The sequence below is a fragment of the Ovis aries genome, chromosome 18 (assembly GCF_016772045.2).
Source record: "Ovis aries strain OAR_USU_Benz2616 breed Rambouillet chromosome 18, ARS-UI_Ramb_v3.0, whole genome shotgun sequence".
In the NCBI taxonomy this organism is placed as follows: domain Eukaryota; kingdom Metazoa; phylum Chordata; class Mammalia; order Artiodactyla; family Bovidae; genus Ovis; species Ovis aries.
In genome coordinates, this window is record NC_056071.1 from 59,123,197 (window position 1) to 59,132,604 (window position 9,408).

Consider the following 9,408-nt stretch of genomic DNA (forward strand, 5'->3'; position numbering starts at 1 on the left):
CGTTTGTGAAAGTGGCATTGTGCTAGAGGTGCCTAGTCCCTGGTTTAGGAATTGAATCTCATAAGATACTGGATCATCTGTGTCAGGCTTGTCACATGCTAGGGAACAGTCTTCAGCAAGGCTGTTCATTAAGACATCCTGTATTGACTGCTGTTTTATCATGTAGCTGAACTGAAACATTTAACGAACAGCTTTTCTGTGCTGGTAGCATAAAGAATGCCTGTTTGGGAGAGGTGCAGTCAGATTTTGCACTTCAACATTTACTCAGCAAGACTCAATTGGCCTTAAAGTTTTGACAGTTTTAGTTCTTAGCCAAATGGCGTAGGGCAGTTTGAGCTTTGGTCCAAGGTAGGGTTTAGGAAATCCACATTGGAAAGGGTTAAATGGGATAGTCTATTAAACTTTGTGTCAGGTCAATCTGATTTTTGTTTGTAAATCAAAATCATCTGGATTTTGTTTGTAAATCATTATTTGAACCAAATACTATCACCAGTTAGTTGCTTGAAATTTTGTATCTATAGCCTGAACATTCCTCACTGAAGCTTCCTATAATAATGGGAGGGGAAGAAAAGGATGGTTCTAAGTAGTTTCCCTCTGATTTATAGGTTGAGTATTGCCAGAACTTAGCCTTGCAGTTGAATTGTACTCAAGGTTACATCAGAACTTGAACCTTTATGCTTCTGAAGCCATTGCCTGTGGTAATATTTGGTGCTGAAGGTGAGAACCTGGTCTGGTGGCCAAAACAAAAAGCCCAGGTCTTCAGGAAGTACTAATCCTATCCTGTCCACCAGAGCTTGGTGACCCTGGGCAAGTTGTTTAAAGCTTTCTTTTCAGCTTCCAAGTAAAACATAATTTTTTCTGTCTTTTATTTCTTTTTGGAATTTAACGTGGATTAACGAGTAAATAACATGTCTAGAGAAACAGATTTTTAAGGACTTTGTTAAACCTAATTTGAATTTGGTAGAAGGCAGGTACAGAGGCCAACTGCGGACAGCACAGGAATATGACAGACCCCGCCCCCCCCCGCCCCCCACCCATTCCCAAAGCTGTCTTCCTGATAGGAAATTTGGGCAGGACCAGAGAATCTCCCTTCTCTGGAGAAAGTCTGGAGTCATCTGTAAACGGTGGCGCCATCTGCTATGTCGGAACCAACCTCATAGAGTGTTCTAACGGTGACACTGCTTGACACCAAGCACTTACTTTCTTGACTTGGAGAAAGTCTGGAGTCAGGCAAAGCTCTCTTTCTTGTCTTCCTTTCTTTTAATTAATGTGGGAAGTGGGCAGACTGGCCTCTTCATCAGGAAACGTTCTCTGCCTGAGTGCCAAGAGAAGTGCAGGGCACAGCTTCAGAGGGGCACAGCATGCCAGTGCTCCGCCCGAGGCTTCAAACAGTGGGCCTGGGAAGCCTTTCGGACAGTGTGGTGTCAAGCAGTAAGTGTCACTGTTAGAACACCCTATGAGGTTGGTCCCGACATAGCAGATGGCGCCACCGTTTACAGATGAGACCAGGCTTAGTTTGAGAAACGCCTTGCCTGTAGTCTCAGTCAGTTTGCATTCAAACTTGCTTTATTCTAAGGACGTAATACTGAAATAGGCCCTTGTGTTTTCCCACTTGACACTGTTGCTTTTTAGTATGTTTCTTTGGCTATTGGAAAGCAGGGTTATTAGCTCTTTTTTTTTTTTTTTTTTTGCCTAGGCTTCTCATTTCAGAACAACTCAAATGCATTTTCTGCTATCTGGATGTCCTTACAGCTAGCCTACTGGAAGTGAGAGGGACGGAAATCTGCAAAGACAGTCTGCAGTGGGAGATGAACTTGGAAGAGTCTAGAGGAAGTGAAGGGGTATTTATTAGTGCTGGAGAGGTTCAGGCTGTGGCTAGTTCATTCACATCCACTTGACAATTAGCTTGTCTAAAGTTAGGATTTTTTTTTAAGAAATGTTAATTTTCCATATGAAGGTGATTTCTTGCCTTTTTTAAAAGCCAATTAAGACAGCAGAGTACCTAGAGTCTGCAGTAGCTGAGATTCACTGAGTGTCCATATTGTGCTGGGCACTCGGGCCCTCCTGGGTGTCACGACCCTTAGCCACAGTGACAACTCTGTCACCGTTAAGCAGCAGTGGAGCCAGTATGGGTGCAAGCTGTCTGGTTCCAAAGCCCAGGCCCTTTCTGCTTTGAGACACTGACTCATTCAACAGCTGTGTAGAGGCCCTGGGTATCTGTGGTCAACGAAACTGGCATTATAACAGCCCCTGTTAGGCAAGCTTGTCGTTCACAGGGAATAAGGATGGCCAACAAAACAAATGAGTCACAGGTCACACTAGAGGGCCCCGAAGCGAGACAACCTGGTGCTGTCAAAATGGCAGGAGCCCTCTCATAGTGGACAGGTGTCCAGTGAGGCAGTGGCAGTGAGAGGTGCCGAGCAAGAGGGGACAACATTTTTCTGAAGCAGCAAAGAGTTTGAGGATGGACCCAGAGTTCCTCATGCCTGAGCAGGAGCTGGGGTTGAGAGAAGCATCTTGGCATGAGGGTGAAACAGCAGGGGAGTTGGTGTTGCAGTCGGAGCCAGGGCTGGTCAGTCGGGAACCAGGAGATGTCGAAGCTTTGCTGTGAAGGGGCCTCAGACCCGGTCCAGGCTCTGAGGGAGTTATACCTTACGTGGGGGTTGGGGCACAAACGGAAAGAACACGGCAGCGTCCAGTCTCCCTCGGCCTCACCCCGGACCCTGCCTCCAGACCACTGCCTCTCCCTGCAGACCTCACCGTGTGGGCGGCCGAGAGGAACAGCCCTTTGCCAGTGACCAGCCCGCGCTGGGGTACCTTGGGCCCTCCCACTGCCATCCCCTGGCCCTGGCTCCACATTTCATTCCAGATCCAGGGTCCAGCCCTCCATCTTGCTCACCCCTACTCTGTGACTACGGCTCAGGACTCTTCTCCTGCCTGTTGGGGGCAGACCACCCTGCCCTGTAAGATGGGCTCTGTGGACCCCCACCTCATACAGCTCTTTCAGCCCCACGAAGGATTATCTTCCAAATCCCGTGGTCCTGACTGAACCTGTTCCCCGCGCTGGGCTCAGCATGCAGTCAGGAGCCGCTACCCCTGCAGCGAGACTGCCACCCTCCCCCCCAGCCTGGCCGCTACCGCTTGCCTACGACCCCCCAGGTCTGCACTAGTAGCCCTTCTCTCGTCGCTGTTCTGGGTCCCAGGTCCCTGAAACAAGTTCATCGGGCTTGTGATCTGTCACAGAGGCCAGCTGAGGCTGTGAGCCGTGTGCCCTTTCCCTTCTGACACTTGTGTGGGGGCTGTGAATCACCTAGGAAGACAGGGGCCCACGTCTCTGCTGGGTCCTCCCCCAGAAAGCCTTTCAGCCCTTGACATCCGTCACTGTGGGGGCTCGGCTTTGCTAAGCAGAATGTTTACCAGTCTTTATTAAGGCTAGAAGCCGCTCTGCCTATTCACTGAGAGACACGGCCACCCCCACCTTGCCCTCATTGCCACCTCCCAGCCACGACCCACAGCCAGCCTGTGCCTGGGCTCGCTGCTCCCTCCCTGTCCTGTGATCCCTGTGCCCGGTGACTGGATCGGTCTCAGTGTCCCCAAGTCGTGGAGGGGAAGTGGGAGGTGTCCGCTGTCGTCATTGGTGGGAGAGGCTACCGTTTGACCGAAGGCACCTTGCGACCGGAGCGGGAGACCCCGGAGATGACAGCCCCACGGGCTGCGGGGCAGCGCCTGTCCTCCTGACTCCGGCGTTTGCTGTAACGACAGCCTCCGCGGAAGGCTGGAGGGGATGGTACCCGCCAACAATAAACATCTCTCAGTGGGGAGGGGAGGTCTAGGGGGGAGGCGGGGAGAGGAGAAATGAGGACAAATCTTTGGGAACCTTGGCTAGAAAGAGCCCAGAGGCGTGTGGCCCGAGAGGGCAAGACGCACACAGTTCAGGGTCCCTGCTCCCCGACCCCTGGACAACCTTACCCGGAACCTCGGCTCCAAAATGCAAGCCACTCCGCAGCGCAGCCTCCGACTGAGGGGTGGGGACCTGGGTGTGTGCGCAGCTTCCCCGGGGTTGGGGGTGGGTGGGCGGTGGGGCTTGTCCAGAGCAGATGGCCTTGCACGTCCGTGATGCAGGGACACCGCTCCCCGCCTGCTGCCCGGCCAGCTCCCCACGCTGGTGATGGTCAGCTGCTGGCCTCCACCCTGGAGGGAATGGTCCCCCTTCCCCAGGAGACCTGGAGCGGCACCTCCCAGGCAGAGAGGCCAGGTGAGGGGGGCGTGGCTGTGCGTCAGGAGGGGCGTGACCCCGTCCGCACTTCCCAGGCCAGAGATTCTGGTTCAGTTCAGTTCAGTCGTTCAGTCCCTCAGTCGTGTCCGACTCTATGCGACCCCGTGGACTGCAGCATGCCAGGCCTCCCTGTCCATCACCAACTCCCAGAACTTGCTCAAACGCATGTCCATCGAGTCAGTGATGCCATCCAACCATCTCATCCTCTGTTGCCCCCTTCTTCTCCCACCTTCAATCTTTCCCAGCATCAGGGTCTTTTCAAATGAGTCAGCTCTTCACATCGGGTGCCCAAAGTATTGGAACTTGAGTTTCAGCATCAGTCCTTCCAATATTCAGGACTGATTTTCCTTTAGGATGGACTGGTTGGATCTCCTTGCTGTTCAAGGGATTCTCAGAGTCTTCTTCATCACCACAGGCTCTGGTAGGAGGGGACAGATGAGGGCAGTGGAGCAGGGCCCGCCCTCCCTTCGGCCACTCTCCGTCTGTCCCTCTTGGGCTGGGCCAGCTTGCACTCCTGTAGGCTGTGGCTTAGGCATCATCTTCTGAGAAAGTCATTTTGACCCCTGAGACTGGGTCTGACCCCTGCACTCCCGCAGCACTCAGCTGTATCTCTTAGCACTCACCCTGTTGCTGTGTCACCCCACCTGGGAACTGAGCTCTCTGAAAGCTGGGGCCATTTCTTGATACCTGCCTAGAGCCACAGTCCACGATGTGGGGTAATGCTTGTCAGCACGAGTTCAGGGAATAAAGAAATTCCGCCCTGAGGAGTACCAAGGTGGATCCCAGCTAACATTTACTAAGACTTGATGGACTAGTGAAAATGAAAGTCGCTCAGTTATGTCCACCTCTTTGTGACCCCGTGGACTGTCCATGGAATTCTCCAGGCCAGAATACTGGAGTGGGTAGCCTTTCCCTTTTCCAGGGGATCTTCCCAACCCAGGGATCGAACCCAGGTCTCCCGAATTGCAGGCAGATTCTTTACCAGCTGAGCCACAAGGGAAGCCCAAGAACCCTGGAGTGGGTAGCCTATCCCTTCTCCAGGCGATCTTCCTGACCCAGGAATTGAACCCGGGTCTCCTGCATTGCGGGCAGATTCTTTACCAGCTGAGCTATCGGGAATACTACGCTAAATGTCCTCCTTGGGTCGACAATCCTTTAAGCAGATAATATTATGGTTCCCATTTTATAGATAATGAAACTGAGGCCCAGAGCTGTTATATACTTGTCCAAGGTCCCACACCTTCCAGTGGAAGGAGCCAGTTGCTATGACAGGAATGTTCAGGGTGAGGGACTGAACACAGGGGTCTTTGACTGTGTACCAAGTCCCGTTTGGCACTCTCTGCATCTCTCACTCAGTAATCCAAGTAGTCCTGTGGGACTAGGGTTGCCACCTGAAGCCTAAGAATTCAGAGAAATTCAGTGACTTGTTCAAGAGTCCCTGCCAGAAAGCGGCCACGTTGAAACGCAAACCCTCTGATGAGCCCTGAGCAGACAGACAGTGAAGAAAGGAACCTGACGGTCAAGGGGTTCCTCAAGACAGAAGCTATTTCTGCCTGTCGTCTCTCCCCCTTGTTGGGAGGAGACTCTGAAGTGACAACTCCTGTTGTTTACTTAATAAACTATGACAGGGAGCCCAGCTCATGGCAACATGGGTGGGACTGGAAGGTTCTTGTAGATCTCAGGGGTCAATATCCAAACCTCTTCTTTGGATTAGGACTAATTGCTGGCTACCCAAAGTCTTCCAGGTCATGACCTCCCTGGCTATGGCAGGTTTTTTAGAATAATATGCCAGGGGGCTAAACAAATTCCTGAGGATAGCCAGAGCTAGGCTAGCCAGCTCTGGACCAGGGCTGGCAAAGGAAGCTAACTTATGTGATTTCCCAAAAGCCCAATCTTGGCCTCTGAGTCCTTTTTATAAATAAATGGACGTGAAATCGTTGCCCTAATTCTCATTTCTTTATTTTGTTAAAAAAATATTTATTTTATTATTTGGTTATGCCAGGTCTTAGTTGTGGCACGCAGAATCTAGGGATTGAACCCAGGCCCCCTGCATTGGGGGTGCAGAGTTTTAGCCACTGGACCAGGAAAGTCCCTCTCATTTCTTTAAGAGGAGGCTAAGAGCATTCAAGAGAGAGCAACGCCAGATTCACAGTAAGCCTTAACTGTTTGTCCTCCCAAGGAGCACGGGCTGATTTGAAAGTATTTCCTGCAATTGTTACAAAGGGAGTTGGTGTAAAAGGTGAGAGGAAGACTCGGGAAGGAGGGCAGACTATCAAGGCTCCAATTGAGTGTCTCTTTATCTGGCCCTCTGGCTTGCAACTTGCTTCTCGGCAGCTCAGCCCCGAATCTCATGAACCAAGTCTTTTGGAGCTCTGGAAAGAAGGTCACACCGCCCATGGCTGAGGCTGGGCCCCGCCTCTGCAGGTGCATAGCACGCCTCTGTGTGGCAATCTCACGGATCATTCCTGGGTACCAACCAATTCATGGCCATGCTTGTGAATCTGTTTTCAAAGCATGAACCAGATCATCCTAGATGCCTTTGGCTTCAGCAGGCTTCATGTGTCCCCAGTTAAATGTTGTCACACCGAGAGTTTGTGAAGTAGGCTTTGTTATTATAACTTCTTTTCTACAGGTTAGGAAACTAATTCAGATAAGAGGTGTCCAAGTTGTAAGATGTGCAAGTCTAACATAGACAGCTGCTTTGCTAATCGATTTGCTAATTGTGCTGGGGGAGGGAAGGACAGCTGCTTTTTAGCCTTTGTTGTTCAGTCGCTCAGTTGTGTCGAGCTCTTTGCCGTCCCATGGACTGAGCACGCCAGGCTTCTCTGTCACCATCTCCTGGAGTTTGCTCAAACCCATGTCCATTGAGTCAATGACGTCATCCAACCATCTCATCCTCTGTCACTCCCGTCTCCTCCTGCCCTCTGTCTTTCCCAGCATGGGGGTCATTTTCAGTGAGTTGACTCTTTCCATCAGGTGGCCAAAGCGTTGAAGCTTTAGCATCAGTCCTTCCAATGAATATTCAGGGTTGATTTCCTTTAGGATTGACTGGTTTGATCTCCTTGCCGTCGAAGGGACTCTCAAGAGTCTTCTCTAGCACCACAGTTCAAAAGCATCAATTCTTTGGTGCTCAGGCTTCTTTATGGTCCAACTCTCACATCTGTACATGACTCCTGGAAAATTTTTTGCCTCAGTTGACTTTTTAAGAGATGCACATTTTGAACCCTTAGGTTGCATCTTTTCTCTGCTTTCCTATAAAGACTGGTGAGGTTTTTATATTTCTCACGGTTTGGGCAGGGCAGTCACGTATGGGCTCAGGGACTTCTATGGCAGTCCAGTGGTTGTGACTCTGAGCTTCCACAGCAGGGGACATGGGTTCAGTCCCTGGTCAGGGAACAGATCTCACAGGCTGGGGAAAAAAACAAAACAGGAATAGACTCAGAGTGTAGTGAAAGAAAGGTACAAGTCAGAGGATACACTCAATCCCCACCCCTGATGTGATGCTGATCCTGGGGATTCCTGTGAACAGGCTGATGGTCTGTTCATCATCCGTGTGCGCCTCACATGGCTTTCTCTGAGGCTGCAGACTACCCTATACTTTAAGTTCTCATTACAGTTTGCTTTTGCTTAGAAGTCCGCTAAGTGTTCAGCATAGGATCTAGTCTTTTTATTCCCAGCAGTATGTAGGCATGTTGAAGACAAGGACCAAACCTTCAGCTTCCCGCCCACCACCCCCCTCCACACAGTGCTTAGCAGAATATTGGCCTGGATAAGACTGACCTTCGAAGGATCTCCTGGATCTTTCTTTACCTATATGAACAAAAATTAAACACCACTGTAGTTGCACATGGGCTTCCCAGGTGGCGCAGAAGTAAAGAATCCACCTGCCAAGGCAGGAAACCCAGGAGACCCAGGTTCAGTTCCAGGGTCAGGAAGATCCCCTGGAGAAGGAATAGGCAACCCACACCAGTACTCTTGCCTGGAGAATCCTATGGACAGAGGAACCTGGCCGGCTACAGTCCATGGGATCCACAAAGGGTCAAACACAACTGAGTGACCGAGCATGCACTCAAATACGTAATTGCATATAAAAGCAAAAAAGCCAAACAAACACAAAGCCCAAAATGAAACCCACAACTGCCTGTGTCTCTTTCAGAAAATTCTGTCTTCTCTCTGGGCCTCAGTTTTTCCATCAATAAAATGAGGCCAATTGAAAGGGGCTCTTGGAGGTATTTCCTACTCTAAGCTCCTTTGGGTTCCAAGTCTCCTGTTTGGTGGAGAATGTTCCCCCTACCACTGCAATCTATGGTTTGATGAAGACTGCGTTTCTCCTGCCATTCCATTGGCCTCTGTCCTGCCTGGCTCTTGCCTGCCAGCCTGACACCCCCTGGCATCCGCCCCACCCCCGCCCCCCGCACCTCTCTTTGTTTGCTGGCTCTGAAACAAGCCCAGCCCCTCCTGGCTTCCCAGGCAGTCCTGATGAATGCAGATACTGCCTTTTTTGCATATTAGCACCGGTGCCAGTCTGAACCCAGCTGTGTGCAACGTAAGGTGAAATATAGATTCCTCAGCCCAGCCTCAGCTTCTCCACGCGGCTAATGGAAAGCTTTCCGAGTGGGCCCACATTGCATATGCATAAGCTCTCCTTTGGTGACGGGGTGGGCAGAGAGTGAGTTCGCTCTCTGTTCCACTGTGTGTCTTTGTGCTTCTTTGGGTTTCCTTCAAGATCAGCAGGCCATCTGGGCCGAACAGTTATTTGAAGTGGCTTGACTGGGCTCTTGGGGTCTCTGGGGCTTGAGTCTTGAACCAGAGCCCACCCTCCTGCCCACCCATTCAGTGTGGCAGCCAGAGCCTTTATTTGTTAGCAGCAACCAGGGGGAACCAAGGGTCTCCTTCACCTCCTGCAGGATAAAGATCAAGCTTCTTTGCTGGCATTAGAGGCCTGACCCTGGCTGTTTCCAGGCCCCCTGTTACCCCCGCCCTCCAGCCTCCAGATTTATGGCCAGCTCTAACCAAGCCAGGCCTTCTCTTACCTCAGGGCCTTTGCACCGGCTGTTTCTTCGCCCTCTCCCAGGCACTCTTGCAGGGCCCGGGGCAGGGAGGAGGATGCAGACCCCACAGTCTGTGTTCCT